We start from the raw sequence: 16644 nt of genomic DNA, 5'->3' as shown, positions 1-16644 counted from the left end.
GGTACAAAAAGACAAACACCAAATGACCCCACCATATGTGAAACCTAAAAAAGCTGATCTCAGAGAAGTACAGAATAGAATAGTAGTTACTAGAGGCTGAAGAGGGTAGGCGGAAGGTGGAGACATGGAGAGATTGGTCAACAGGCACACAATTACTGTTGGATTGAAGAACTAAGTATGTTCTAATGAACAGTAGTAGGGTGACTGTGGTTAACAATATTGTATTGTACATTTCAAAATAGCTAGAAGAGAGGATTTGAATTTAATTGTACATTTTGAAATAAGAAAATAGTATAATTGGATTTTTTGTAACAGATGAATGCTTGAGGGGATGGATATCCAATTTTCCATGATGTGATTATTTCACATTGCATCCCCGTATCAAAATATTTCATGTACTCCATCAACATATATATGCATACCTTTGGGAGGCCGAGGTGGGTGGATCACGAGGTCAGGAGTTTGAGACCAGCCAGACCAACATAGTGAAACTCTCATCTCTACTAAAAATACAAAAATTGGCCAGGTGTGGTGGTATGCATCTATAATCCCAGCTACTCAGGGGGTTGAGGCAGGAGAATCGCTTGAACCTGGGAGGCGAAGGTTACAGTGAGCCGAGATCACATCACTGCACTCCAACCTGGGCAACAGAGTGAGATTCCATCTCAAAAAAATAAAAATAATTATATATATACACACACACACACATATATATACTATATACCCACAAAAATTAAAAATTTAAAAAAGTCTGTTGTTGTCATCCAGATGAAAGACAGTTATCAGATCTAAAGTGAGTGAAATGATGTAAGAAGTATATAATTTCAAGAGAAAATATAAAGATTGAATTCCCAGGACATTTGAATGCATGGCTAAGAGGAAAACAAAGAATTCAAGGATGACTCTTATCTTTATGATTTGGAAGGTTAGGGTAAATGAAAATCAAGAATTCTTTTTGAAATATTAATTATGATGCAATGAAGATGATACAAGTTGAGTATTCCTTACCCAAAATGCTTGGGGCCAGAAGTGTTTTGTATTTTGGATTTTGGGATATTTGCATTATATTTACTGCTTGAGCATCCCTAATCTAAAAATCCAAAATCCAAAATGCTCCAATGAGTATTTCCTTTAAAATTCATGTCAGCACTCAAAAAGTTTTAGATTTTGGAGCATTTCGAATTTCAGAGTTTTGAATTAACAATACTCAACCCATAGCAGCTCACATTTATTGAGTGTTCACTATATGCCAGACACTGTTCCAAATGGATCTTACTTCTCACAACTGCATTACAACCCTCAATTTCACAAATAAGAAAATTGAGGGCTAAGAAGTTATTCAAAAAGGTTAAAAATTTGAAAAGTTTTAGTAAAAATACCAAAACTTAAGCTGTTTGAATCCGGAGCCCTTGCTCTTAACAATCCAGTTACACAGTACTGTGATGTTTGTGAGACAGCCAAGTACATATATAAAATTAGGTTGAACAAGTATGGCACTCAGAAAAAGAATTTGAACTGAAGTTTCTGATTTTTAAATTAGAATATTATAACATGTAAGAGCTATGGAAACAGACTGAATCAACTAGCAAAGAAATCTAAATAAAAAGAGAAGGTGTAGGATAAAGTCCCAAGGAAATCCAGTATGTAAACACAATAGAGAAAAAGAAAAAAATGCAATGGAGAAGGAGTGATTAAGAGAGCGAATAAGATTCTGCTGATGGTCAGGAAAGGGAGAACAGTCAACAGCATTAGACACTGAGATGAGGTTTATGAAAATGAAAAAAAAAAAGATAAACATTGGCTTTGGTTACACTGAGGTCAATGGTTCCCATGGAGAAGTTTCAAGGGAAGGTGGTGGTGGTGGTCATGGTGAAGGAAACAGATTCCCTTGAAGCCAGGTCGCCATGAGGAAGCTCAGATAAAAGAGAGACAATATACGAAGGAAGCTGACAAAGATTTACCATTAGACTGACAGGAAAGTACTATATTGAGTCAACCAATTCAAATGCTAATCTCATTTGGAAATACCCCCACAGACACAACCAGAAATAATCGTTACTCTGGGTATCCCATAGCCCAGTCAAGTTAACACATGAAATTAACCACCAAAGGTTTTTTTCCACATTTTGGCTATTGTGAATAGTCTGCTATGAACGTGTACATACATGTATTTGTCTGAGTAACAACTTTCAAATCTTTTGGGTATATATATAGAAGTGGTATTGCTGGGTTGCATGGTAACTCTATGTTTAAATTTTTGAGAAAACAGTTTATGCGAAACTGTTTTTCATAACAGCTACACCATTTTACATTCCACCAACAGCATATGAAGGTTCCATCTTCACCAATGTTTGTTATTGTCTTTTTACCTTAGCCATTCTAGTGGGTGGTTGTGGTTTGGATTTGCAGTTTCCTAAATGTTTCCAAATAATATTAAATACATTTTCATGTCTTTGTTGGCAATTTGTATTTCATTTTTGGAGAAAAATCAACTCAAGTCCTTTGCTCATTTTTTAATTGGATTGTCTTTTTGTTTTTAAATGGGAAGACTTATTACATATTCTGAATATAAGACTTCAGTATATAAGTGATATAACATTTGCAAATCTCAGGCTGGGCACTGTGGTTTATGCCTGTAATCCCAGCACTTTGGGTGGCCGAGGAGGGTGGATTGCTTGAGCTCAGGAGTTTGTGACCAGCTAGGCAACATTACAAAACCCTATCTCTACCAAAAATACAAAAAAAAAAAAAAAAATCAGCTAGGCATGGTGGCACATGCCTGGAGTCCCAGTTACTCAGGAGGCTGGAGGCAAAAGGATTGCTGGAGCCTAGGAGGTCAAGGCTGCAATGAGCCACAATCTCACCACTGCACTCTAGCCCGGGTGACAGAGAGAGAGAAACCTTGTATCAAGTAAAAAAAAATCTGCAAATCTTATACTGTAGACTGTCTTTTCACTTTCTTGATAAAAGTAAAATATCCTGTGATGCACAAAATTTTTAATTTTGATGACATCCAATTATCTAATTTTTATTTTCGTCTTCATGCTCATAGTATTCTAAGAAACTATTTCCAAATCCAAAGTCATAAAGGTTTACCACTGTGTTTTCTGATAAGAATTTTATGGTTGTCATCACTGATGGGCTGATACTCTGCTAAAAACAATGGGCAATTAAAGGTAATTAACAGCTTAATCAAAAATATTTGCATTGTTACTACCCTTCTATTTTATATCATGTCATTTTATTATGTAAGCAGATTGTATTTAACAATATTATGTAAGGTAAAGAACAGAAAAGCAAAGTAGATTTGGGAAATAAGGCCAGTAAATACTTAAAACTGCCTAAATAATCATACACCATGCATCCGTTGGTCAAATCAGAATCTCAATAAGGGACCTGAAATATAACATTTTTGTATACTATAATTTTAAATAAACCCACAAGTGAAAATTATATCCAGGTTTCTATTGGCTGCTTATATATGAACCCATTAATATTTTAAAGAATGACCATTTGAGATATTAAAACTAGTGAGCTGTAGGTATATGCTTATATTACAAAGAACGACATTACCTACAAGAAGTGCTTAAAGTAATGGAGAATAATGAGCACTGAATTATAGGCATGATACTCTCTTTAGACAGATATGTGACTTGGTGATACCAGTAAACACTTTCCAAAAACACTATCTACATCAAAGAGCATCCCTCATATAATTGCTTTACAGTTTCTTAAATAAAGTACTGTAAAAGAAAAGACATAGACTTATTTATTCTTTTTGTTTCTCTTTTTATTGAGACAGGGTCTCATGCTATTGCCTAGGCTGGAGTGCAGTGGCACCATCATGGCTCACTGCAGCCTTGACACCCTGGACTCAAGAGCTGGGATGACAGATGCATGCCACCATGCTCAGTTAATTTTTTAAAAATTTTTTTGTATAGATGGTGTGACCCTATGTTGCCCAGGCTGGTCTCAAATTCCTGGACTAAAGTGATCTTCCTGCCTCGACCTCCCAGTGTGTTGGGATTACAGGTGTGAGCCAACACATCCAGCCTATTTATTCTATTTAAAATTACTCTGCTATGTTATAATCAAAGACTCGTTAAATAATGATGGTAATCAGTTCAACTTGTAGATCTGTGTAACTGCTTATATCTATGCTTAAAAACAGAAAACAGGTGTCTGAAATTACATATCTTTAAAAATAATCTAGTAAAATATTCTAAGAAAACAAAATCTAGGCCTGGCACAGTGACTCCCACCTGTAATCCCGGCACTTTGGGAGACTGAGGCAGGCAGATCACGAGGTCAAGAGATTGAGACCATCCTGACCAACATGTTGAAACCTTGTCTCTAAAAATACAAAAATTAGCTGGGCATGGTGGTGTGTGCCTGTAGTCGCAGCTACTCGGGAGGCTGAGGCAGGAGAATTGCTTGAACCCAGGATGCGAAGGTTGCAGTGAGCCGAGATCACGCCACTGCACTCCAGCCTGGGCGACAGAGCGAGACTCCATCTCAAAAAAAAAAAAGGAAAAAAAATCTAAATACCTTCTAAACTACCAGAAGGAAGCCACTCAATGTGATTACATATCTGATATACATCAGATTCATATTTAAATAAACAAGTAAGATTAATATTTTGATTCCTTTCTAAGGTTGATGAAAGCAAACCATTCACAGTATATAACTGCTGAACTCAGCCTATATAATTGTACTCTGAAAGAATTAAAAATATGTGGAAGTCTTACATTTTACGCATGAGGAAACACAAATGAACAGAAAAGGCTAACAAATTTTTCAGCAGCTGGAAATGCTAAATTTAATTACTGAAGAGAAATCATGCAGAGAAGTTAGCTGCTGAACATGATTTAGAAAGAATGCAGGAAGTCATGTAAAAGTATGAAGAAATTTTGCAGTATCCAATAATATAAAACTTAGAATTCAAAAATATATGGATAATACACATGATCCTGAAAAAATCTATAGATTAGGAATACATTACAGTTTTAGACCCAAAGCAACAACAAAATATTTTTTAAATATTTAAACCTAGACCGTTAATATAACAGAAGTTATGAATTAATATTAAATATGAAACAAAATAGGTAACACTATTTGTCTTTGATTAGACAGAAAAAATCAAAATACTAAATGAATATCTAAGAATAAAAGTTGTTGAAAGGAATACCTGTTGGAGAATTATATTTTCCTCTTCATAACAAATCTCTGACATAAGAATTTTATTTATACAACTTGTGATTTCAAATCTTAGAATTTATATATATACATCCATATATAAATATATAATATATACAAGCACACATTATACAAGTACATACACAAGAATAATATTTCCTTGTATGGAAAACTCACTTTTTATCTGTTCATCCATTGATAGAAAAGGTATTTGAACAGTTTTGTCACTTTAATTTGCATTTTTTCATTACAAATGGTATTCTCCTTCCTGTTCATACCTTTCCCAATTGTCTATGAATCTTGATATTCTCAAATTTTATAATTTTACATATTTAAAAATAAGCCAAATTTCTTCATCCAAATTTTTTCTTCATTTTCAGTTTTAATGTTTGTTAACTTTTCATTGTAGAAATATCTAACATGACGAATCTACCGATATACTCCTTTGACATTGTCTGGTATGTTTAAAACACCAGAAAATTATTATCTTCAGAAACCTGAAAAATGTTATGCTGTGTTCTGATACCTGATCCAATAACACAATCCCCACATTTAATTTCCACAGAGCTAACCATGCCTTCCTGATCTTCATGCAGAAGAGACTAGAATGTTAATTTATTTTTTTCAAATGAACCTGATAATCATTTCTCTGAGTTCTTTAAAATATCTTAGTGGAAATTTTATTATGATTATAGATCAGAATGTTGTGGTTTATTATAGTGCCTCTTTTTTTAAATATACATAAAAGCCTATAAAAACAAGCGTATCAAATTAGGCCAACTAAAAATCCTCAATAAATTTCAAAGTCAGAAATTCTACAGACCATACTATCTGCTCATAAGGTAACAAAATAAGAAAAGAATAACAAAATTTGAACTAATAATAAAGTACAAATTCCCTGGAAAATAAATAACTACTACATCAAAAAAGACCGACTATTTACAACATAAAAACGAGAACATCACGTTAAAAAAAAAAAAAGGATGAAACCACTGAGGTTAACAGAAGAAAATTCATACCCTGATTTGGTTTTGTCACTTAAAAAGAGGTGAAACTAAGCAGTCAAATAAACGAAACCAAAACAAAACAAATGCAGGAGAGAAACAATATAGTTACCACCAGTTACAAATGAATTAGAGAACAATTAACTTATCCCAGTGGATAAATAAGTCCCAGACGTGGCCCTTTGAAAAAACAAAATGGCCAATCTATTTATTTCATAACATTGGCCTATTATAAAAGAAACTAAGAACACTTTTAAATAGTTGTAAAAATCCTTTAAAGTTAGAAATGGTTATGTCAAAAAAAAAAAAAAAAAATACCTTAGGGACGCAGGCGATGGCTCAAGTCTGTAATTCCCACACTTTGGGAGGCCCGGAAGGACTCCTTGAGGCCAGAAATTCAAGACAAGCCAGGGCAACATGGAGAAAGCCCATCTCTACAAAAAATACAAAAATTGGCTGGGAGTGGTGGCTACTCAGGAGGCTGAGGTGGGAGGACCTTTTGAGCCCAGAAGGTAGAAGTTACAGTCAGGTCAAACTGGGCCACTGCACTCCAGCCTGGGTGACAGAGTGAGATCCCATCTCAAAAAAAAACAAGAAAACAAACAAACAAAACAAAAAGGACACCCTTCATCTGGTAGGATTTATCCACATAATATAAGATGGGTTTTAAAAATTTATTAATATACAGCATTATTTTTAGGGATGACATTAAGAACACAATATAATTTAACAGATGATAAAGAAAAATGTAAAATTCAATAGCTACCTATATAAATATGTATCAACAAAATGCAGAATACAAAATTATAAACAGGAACATATAATACCACAGAATAGAAAGAACATAAATGTCAAATAATGAAGACCTCTTACAATAAAGATGGAGACCTAAAAATATATACTGGATTATTATAGAAAGCACAAAAAATCAGAACGCTCAGTATATGCTCACATGAAGATGTTATTTTAAGTAAAAAAGAAAAAAGCAAGGTGCACAACAGTATGTACATGATACATCCATCCATGTAAAAGAATACAAAACATATTTGTATGCCCTGTATAAAATATTTCGGGGGCAGAGGGTAATATAAGAAACTGATAATACTGATTCCCCTAAGACAGAAAAGTTTTTCCTGTAAACTCTTTTGTATGCTTAGAACTATGAATATATTATCCATCTTAAAAACAGTATTTATGGCGTGAACCCGGGGGGGCGGAGCTTGCAGTGAGCCGAGATCGCGCCACTGCACTCCAGCCTGGGGCACAGAGCAAGACTCCGTCTCAAAAAAAAAAAAAAAACCGTATTTAAATTTTAAAAATTTAGATGGATGCTGGCTTCTAAGTAGGATGTACAAAAGTTGCAAGAAATTACTGCTCCAACACTAATAATGATAGGATGCAAAGAAACATAAATGAACTAAATTCCAGAAAGTGTCCCATCCTAAAATCTTACCTTCTTTCATCCCTAGAAGATCCATTCTTAAAATTGAAAATACTACGTTAAGTAAAACAAGTTAATCACAAAACACTGCATATCATATAAAACTATAATTACAATGTTATCAAATCAGAATAGGCAATTCAATAGAGACAGAAAGCAGATTCATGGTTGTCTAGGGGTAATTTGGGGACAAATGGGGAGTGACTAATAAACGGTCCAGGGTTTCTTTTTGGGGTGATTAAACTGTTCTAAAATTGATTGTGATGATGGTGGCAGATCTGTCAACATACTAAAAATCAATGAATTGTACACTTTAAATGGGTGAATTGTAAATTATATGAATTATATCTCATTAAATTTGTTTTTTAAAATATTGTTCAGTACTTGAGACATTTCTGTAAGTTTTGGTTGTCCTAACATTTTTTTTAAAAAATTAAAGAAATTTAACAACTATTTGTAATGTGTGGTTCTTCAATGGATACTTGTTAGAGGAATTAGGATAGTAAAGACATTTTTAAAACAACTGGGGAAATCAGGATATTAAGTGTTAGAACACATTCGTGAATTATTGTCACTGATTTTTACAAATGATAATGATGATGTAACTATATAGGAAAACATCCTCATGTTTTAAAGATTCATACTAAAGTACTAAGTGGTCAATTGTCAAAAAGTCTATAATGTACTTTAAAACACTTCAGCAAGAAATAAAAATCAAGCAAATTGTTAAATCTAGATAATGGGTGTTCATTATACTATTCCCTCTACTTTCATATATTTTTATATTTACATAATAAAATGCGAAAAACCAAAAAAAAGTTTCATTAACTTAATGACTGGGTGATGAACGATAAGGAAAAAAATTTATGAAACACAATATAAACCCTTGAATTAGTCCCTAAGAAACATGAGAGTCATATGTAATAAAGAAAGCTTGACAAACCAAAGAGAGCAAAGAGAGATCGTTTTGGAGAAACCGATTAAAAGCATTTAAAGAAAATAAGATTAGAGTCTCATATAATACAAATAAATATATCTCAGATATTTTAAAGATTAAAAATCAATCAGGCACATTGGTTTATGCCTGCAATCCCAGCACTTTGGGAGGTCAAAGTGGGAGGATCAGTTGAGCCCAAGAGTTTGAGACCAGCCTGGGAAACAGAGTGAAACCCCCATGTCTTCCAAAAATAGAAAATTAGCCAAGCATGTTGTCACACACCAGTAGTCCCAGCTGCTCGGGAGGCTGAGGTAGGTGGATTGTTTGAACCCAGGAGTTTGAGACCAGACTGGGCAACATGGCGAGTCCCCGTCAGTACAAAAAGTTTTTTAAAAAATTAGCTAGGCATGCTGGCACACACCTGTGGGGCCAACTACTCAAGAGGCTGAGATGGGGGGACCACTTGACCCCAAGAAGTCAAAGCTGCAGTGAGCCATGATCACGATAACACCCTACAGCCTGGACAACAAAGTGAGACACTATCTCAAAATAATAATAATAATAAATATATATATATATATATATATCCTTACATATATTCTATTATGTTTATATATATTATTTATATATATTATAATATATATTCTAGATAAAATATAATATATATTCTAGATAAAATATATAAACCACACATATATAAATATATATAAAACCAATAAAAATTGTTAAAATGTTTTATATATATAAAAATATATAAAACCACAGAGAAACAAGAAAAAAGTGTATATATATAAAAAACCACGGAAAATCTAGAATACACAAGAGAACATTTAAATAATCTTGAAATGTAAAATAATTTACTAAACCTTAAAATAAGGAAAGCGATAATAAAGGAAAAACTTTAAATTAAATTGTATTACTATTTAAGAGACTATAAATCTATAATACAAATCATGATAAAAAGAAAGTTCTGGGGGAAAATATTACAACAAATAAAACAGAAGAAAAAAACCCTTATCATATAAAGTCATATAAAAATCAGTAAATCACTAACACAGATTTTGTTTTAACGAGCAAAGGAAACAAATAGACATTAAAAACATTAAAACTATCATGATTATAATGAAGCAGTGTTCATTCTCACTAGAAATTAAATGCAATGCGAACTTTAAACAAGATTCTACATGCTTTTATTTATCAAACTGAAAATTATTCAATTATTGCAATGGAACAGAGAAACAAGAAAAAAGTATAAAGTTTCTCAAAATTCATTCTCTGATCCTAGATTTTCACTTAAAAGACTTTAGCCAACTAAAAAATCAGAAACGTAAATAAAGATTTCTGAACACTAAATTCCTCAAAGCTTTATTTACAAAAGCAAAATATACATAATTTAAGAGTGTAAGAATGGAGACTGGTAAAATAAATAAGTACATATTTATATTGGAAATATAAATAGCTGTTACAAATCACATTTTCAAAAATTTTCACAAATGGCAAATTGCTAGCAATACGTTATTTTATTGTCAGATTTTAAAGAAGCATGCATATGACTCTAATTTGGTGAATGGGTAGATTCAGTTAATAAGTTAAATGAGTATATGTGTATAAAAAAAAAAGAAAATAGAGAGCCGGGCGCGGTGGCTCACGCCTGTAATCCCAGCACTTTGGGAGGCCGAGATGGGCGGATCCTGAGGTCAGGAGATCGAGACCATCCTGGCTAACACGGTGAAACCCCGTCTCTACTAAAAAATACAAAAAACTAGCTGGGCATGGTGGCGGGCACCTGTAGTCCCAGCTACTCAGGAGGCTGAGGCAGGAGAATGGTGTAAACCCGGGAGGCGGAGCTTGCAGTGAGCTGAGATCCGGCCACTGCACTCCAGCCTGGGTGACAGAGCGAGACTCCGTCTCAAAAAAAAAAAAAAAAAGAAACTAGGGTAAAAAATAGATGGACCTTTGCATTAGCTTCGCAACTTGTTTTACATCTATAGTTATTTCAAATTAGTCAAAAACAAAAAGCAAAATCCAACGAAGATAAACAGATGTTCAAGCTAGACAATAAATGACTTTTATTATTTACATTTCTTATTTTCTAAATTTCCTATATTAAAAAATACTTCATTTTTATAATTAGAAAAATAAACATTTTTAAATTTAAAAATCCATCACCGAGGAAAAAAGTAACTACTTAGGAGAAAAATTGAGTAATTTATCATGATTAGCTCTAAAATTGGTATATACATTACCCTAAAATACATAACACTAAAATATGTAATTGTTAAAATGTTTCACATTCCTTAGAACTGTCAAGAATATGTTCAATAATATATTATTACAATAGGAAAACACTGCCATGAAGTCGACAGAGGCAATGGGGACAGACTGTCCAGGGTTATTGTTATGAAACCTGGGTTCCAGTTCAGAATCATGGATTTAATTGTTCTGTGATCAAAGCTAAATCACATTCACTCAATCTACCTTGCATACATACATCAAAGATGTGTCGTGGTACTGAAATGAGACAATGCATACTAAATCACTTAATAGATGATGTTAGAGAGGCCACATGCAAAAAGATCGTCAGTTGATACTGGGTATCGGACTACCCGGTTCAAGTTCAAGCTTCATCACATACTAGCTATATGACCTAGAACAAATCACTGAGCCTCGCTATAGTTTTCTCATCTGTAAAATTGGGCTGAAGATAATAACATTTACCTCAAAGGATTGTTTGATAATTTATTTTATATTTGTTAAGAATTCAGAAAAATAAGTGGTACTATAAAAATGTTTATTTTTAAAAATTTAAAAGTACTCACAAAAATGTTCACTATTTTAATAAAAATATTTTGCTTGCTAATTGGAAAAACATATTTGAATTCTTCATCTAAAAATATATATAGACTGCTATATTTGCCAGACATAGCAGCTCATATATATAATCCCAGCACTTTGGGAGGCTTGAGCTCAGGAGTTTGAGACCAGCCTGAGCAATATGACGAAACTCCATCTCTACAAAAACAAAAACAAAAATTAGCCAGGTGTAGTGGTGTGCACCTGTAGTCCCAGCTACTCGGGAGGCTAAGGTGGGAAGATCACTTAAATTCAGGAGGTTCAGGTTGCAGTGAGCCAAGATCGCACCACAACATTCCAGCCTGGGTGACACGGTGAGACTCTGTCTCAAAATAATAATGGTAATAATAATAATAATAATAATCAGTGTTTTCATGGTCTTTATTTAACAAAAAAAGACTCCATTTTCATTACTTCAAAAAAACTGAGAGACCACCTGGTTTGCAGTTCTACTGAAGCTAGCAACAAGTGAGCTCTACAGCATGTTAGATAAAATTCAAAGCAACATTGGCCCAAAGAACATTTGAAAATTCTTACTGAAGTGGATTTTAACTCATATACAGTCCTAAAAGTAAAATCATTAAGTGATAATCATCAGCACATATGTTTTACAGATATATCACATTAGTTCAAAGAAACTAAAATTCTGAAAGACAACATTCTTTACAAAAATGATTGCCAGGAAACGTGTATATTAACACATGCACAATGTTTACAAGGTACAATGTTCTGCATGACATAATTTTTTTCATAAATATTCTGTTTATAACCATAAGATTCAGAAACAAAGTTAAGATGTACAGCTAATCAATGATGTCATGACATTCACGGAACCTCTCTGTAAACCAAAATCATAAAATGTCAAGGATATCCCACTCCAATGATAAGCATGCAATGAACTAAAGAGATGCACATTGCAGATCTACACTGTCATCAATCCTTTGATAATAAATGAAACAAGTCAGCTACTTTACAACCACAAATGGTACATTAAAGAGATGACAACATCTCTTTTTTTGCAGAAGAAGGTAACTAGCAGTAGATAAAATTCAGTTATATTATTTAAGAATGTACAGCATGAATTCAAGGCTGAATACAGATAACCTTTAAAATATAAGCTGTCTCAAAAAAAAAAAATATGCCTCATCCTGCAGAGTATTGTTTAAAAGCAATACAGTTAGAATATGAACATGCTTCAACCAATTGAAGTTTGTTGAGAAAGGGTAAAGACTAGTATACATAAGAAAAAATATACGTTTGCTCTCTTAAAATTGACTCTAATGTAGAAGACATGAACAAATATATTTTCTCTGCTAAAATTTTAAGTAAAAGCAATGTTTACTTGGAAATATTTCTTGTTTTATTTAGATATTTTATTGTAACGCCTTAAAATATTACTATACAATATTGTAAATCTCACAGCACAATAATGATTAAAATGAAAAACTGTATTAGACAAAACATAAAATTAAATAGCTTAGAATAAAGCTGTAATGTATTCTAGGATTAGATCCCATTCACACGTTCTTTAGAAATCTAATAAAATTTGAACCAAATTCATAGATTAGTAATTGGGAGACAGATTATCCGGATATGGATCCAAGTTGTAACTCTAGGTTATTTCTGCTTTATGCTATTTTCAAACTTATAAAATGAGGGATAATATCAGTACTACCTCAGAGGTTTGTTGTAAGAATTAGTTACTATTTATACACACCTCTAATAGCTACTGAAATAGCATAAGGATTCATGAAATATTAGCTACTGTTGGCACCATGACTCCTTACCTAAATCAAAAATATATATACTGTTCAGATCAAATCAATTTAATCTCTTTCACAACAGAGTGTTTTAGAAACATTTCTTCAATTTTCAATTCCACATTTCCACCTTCCTCATTCTCTCTCTTTCATACACCAATTCTACATGTTTACTCCATTATTCTCTCTCATTCATATACAAAAGAACACATATACTACCCACCACCACAATCACTAAATTTCAAATTTTAAAAAAGTGCACTCTTAACCCATAGTTACAACAAAGAAAACTTCTCCATAATTAATTAGAAAGTACACTAAGAAATAGGTTCCAGGTTAGGATGGTAGGCTGATATTGCAATTACCTTTTCTTTCTTCCTCAATTCCAAAAACAAATCAGCAATAAATAAATAAATAACAAAAATAATTTTTAAAAATAATGAAACAATGTAAGGAACACACCATAAATCACCAAACATCAAAAAATTGGTTGCCAAGGGGAACAAAAACAAACTGGTTCTAGAACTGAGAGAGCAACAAAGCTTAGTTCTTAATCATATCCCCATGCCCCCAAAGCAATATTGGTAAGCTGATAAAATTCTGATAATTTTTTCAATGCCTTCAAATACAGAGAGAAACAAATTGAGTAGGTAACATTACCTCTTTCCTCTTCTACCTGGAGATGCCAGAAAAACTTACAGAACAAATACTGGTGAAGCAAGAAATTGAAAAATGGCGCTGATTCACTAAAACTGAAGTAAACTCGACTCTACGCTCTTCTCTCAAATGACTGAGGAAAATGATTCAAAGCCTAAGCACATTTTCCCATGAGAACTGTCTACAGTCTAACGAGATAGAATGAACTTGGTAGGAAATATTTAACAAAATCTTAGAAAAAAATTGAGGATTTCTAAGAAAGTCCCCTCACCTATTTCAAATAGTGCTTTCTCTTCATGATAGGCTATAGGATATTCTACAAAAATCAAACTGTAGCTCAGATGGGGGAAATACTACCTTTACACAGAGGATGGAGAGGAAAATAAGTCACTAAGATATCTTGTCGTGTAAGCCAACAGAGTATCTGCACAGAGCACACAACAAAACAAAAAAGCATGGTAGTTACACAAACATACAGCACCAATCAATCAACAAATAAGTTAATAGATTTAAAATAAAACTTTAATATAGAAAACACAAAAAATCTGATGAGAAAGTGTAACTCAAAGAATAAAAGAAAATTCTTCATGATTATTTTTTCTAATGAACAACATAACAAAAACATAATGCAAATAAAATTCAAAATAAAGTAAGTGACTAAGGAAAGAGGCTGAAGTCCTAAATAAACAAAATTAGAAACAGAACATAAGCTTTATAGACATAATAAATAAGTTACAAATAAATATCCCAGACAAAATAAAACATTAAAAATGTACTTACTGGTGGAAAAATAAGGCTAAGGATCAAAGAAAGTCAAGCAACTAAGGAATAACTAATATATGTGAAAGACAAACATATAGCTAACATAATATTATTAAGTGTTACTAAGTAAGGAAAAACAAAACAAAGTGAAAATGGTATTTCAAATCTAAAAAATTTCCTAAGAACTGAAGGAAAAAGTCAGAATCTGCCGATTATAACAAGAAACTATGTCCCAGGATAATTTGATAAATAATGTTCAATACTGAGCCATATTCCTCTTAAAGAATTTTGTGGACAAAGAAATCACAGGCAGAAGACACAAAAAGCAAATCAAAAATTGAGGGAAAATATCAGACTGTCCTCTGAAAGCAACATTCAAAGTCAGAAGATAACAAAGCAATGTCTACAAAGTTCTAAGAGAATTTAAGTGTTACCCAAAAAAATTAAGTCAAGCAAGGCAGTCATGGCACAGAAAGAGGGAGATGTTAGAGATTACAATTTGACTGAAGAATAGAAGGCGATCAAGGCCAACTATCCACCAGTCAATAGGAATTACGAGTATTTGGATCATACAGCAGATGTCTAGTTACACACATGGGGAGACACTTTGGAGGAAGCATTTGAGCAATGTGCAATGGCCATGTTTGGTTACATCACAGATACTGGGACTGTGGAGCCTCTCCCAACAATAGAAGTAGAAACTCAAGGAGTTTCTACTTTTCTTTTTCACTTTTTAGATGAGTGGCTTTATAAGTCCAATGCTGATGAATTCTTCATACCCTGGGAAGTAAAAGTACTTTGTATTGATCAAGACATTTTAAATTACAATCATTTGGGTGCAGAGAAGAATTTTCATTGTCCAAGCACACTCACGGAACAGAAGTCAAAGTTATAACATATTCAGCAATGCAGGTCTATAATAAAGAAAACCCAGAAGTTTTTATGATCATTTACATTTAAGACCAAAAAAGAAAAGACTCCTAAGAATTGTTTTTTATTTTTTTTCTCTTCCTTTGGGGAAGACAATGTGAATTAATTTCTACAGTATCTTTTTATATACAGTAACTGTAGAACAGAAATTTATAACTTTTTTTTCTTTTTTTTTCCTGAGATGGAGTATTGCTCTGTCGCTCAGGCCGGAGTGCAGTGGCATGATCTCGGCTCACTGCAGCCTCTGCCTTCCAGGTTCAAGCAATTCCCATGCCTCAGCCTCCCGAGTAGCTGGGACTACAGGCATGTGCTACCTTATGCCTGGCTAATTTTTGTATTTCTAGTAGAGATGGGGTTTCACCTTGTTGGCCAGGATGGTCTTGAACTCCTGACCTCAAGTGATCCGCCCACCTTGGCCTCCCAAAGTGCTGGGATTATAGGTGCAAGCCACCACACCCAGCCAGAAATTTATAACTTGAACTGTGACTTTCAGAAATGGAAAATCAGGGCACATCCTTGGTCTGTGTTCCCCAATCAAACTTTAAAGAATTCTTCAATTCCTAGGGGGCAGTTATGGTCATTCATTTGTTGATTATCTGCTGTGGCAGCAGGTGCCTCATGCCCTTCCATTGCAATGTGAGCCCTGAGCCTCTCCCCAGAATGGAATGCTGATGTCAGCGGCAGCCTGGCACTAACTCCAATTTGGGGAAAAAAAAAAAATTGAGAAAATATATTTCCACACCCAGAAAAAAAATATATAAAGTTAAGCAGAATGCCATTCAAATATAAAGACAGCAAGCAAATATTCTTAAACATGGAAGAACTTTAAGTTTACAACACACATAAGCCCCTTATGGAAAAAATAATAACCATGAAATGCAGCCAATTAAGAACTGAGTCAAAAGAAAGAATCTGGAAATTAAGTTGCGACTAATAAAATGGGGGGAAATGAAGAGTGTGTATTGAATTCACTTAAATAAAGAACAAAAACTCAAGTACTACAAGAAATGTGATTATAAACATGAATGTTATAAATTTAGACAACATGAAAATTAAAATATAACTTTAAAAATTAGGAGGTGAGGGTAGAGAAAAGAAAAGGAA

General features: G+C 33.3%; 1 protein-coding gene and 1 pseudogene across 5 annotated transcripts in view; one reads left to right on the top strand and one right to left on the bottom strand.

Moving 5' to 3' along the window:
• Window positions 1–16644, bottom strand: part of LRBA (LPS responsive beige-like anchor protein) — a 766866-nt gene that overhangs the window by 458936 nt on the left and 291286 nt on the right. The gene's annotated exons all lie outside the window — the stretch shown is intronic.
• LOC116274091 lies at window positions 15065–15570 on the top strand (annotated as a pseudogene).

Source organism: Papio anubis, chromosome 3, assembly GCF_008728515.1.
Source record: "Papio anubis isolate 15944 chromosome 3, Panubis1.0, whole genome shotgun sequence".
Classification (NCBI taxonomy): domain Eukaryota; kingdom Metazoa; phylum Chordata; class Mammalia; order Primates; family Cercopithecidae; genus Papio; species Papio anubis.
This window is presented reverse-complemented; position numbering and strand designations above follow the sequence as displayed.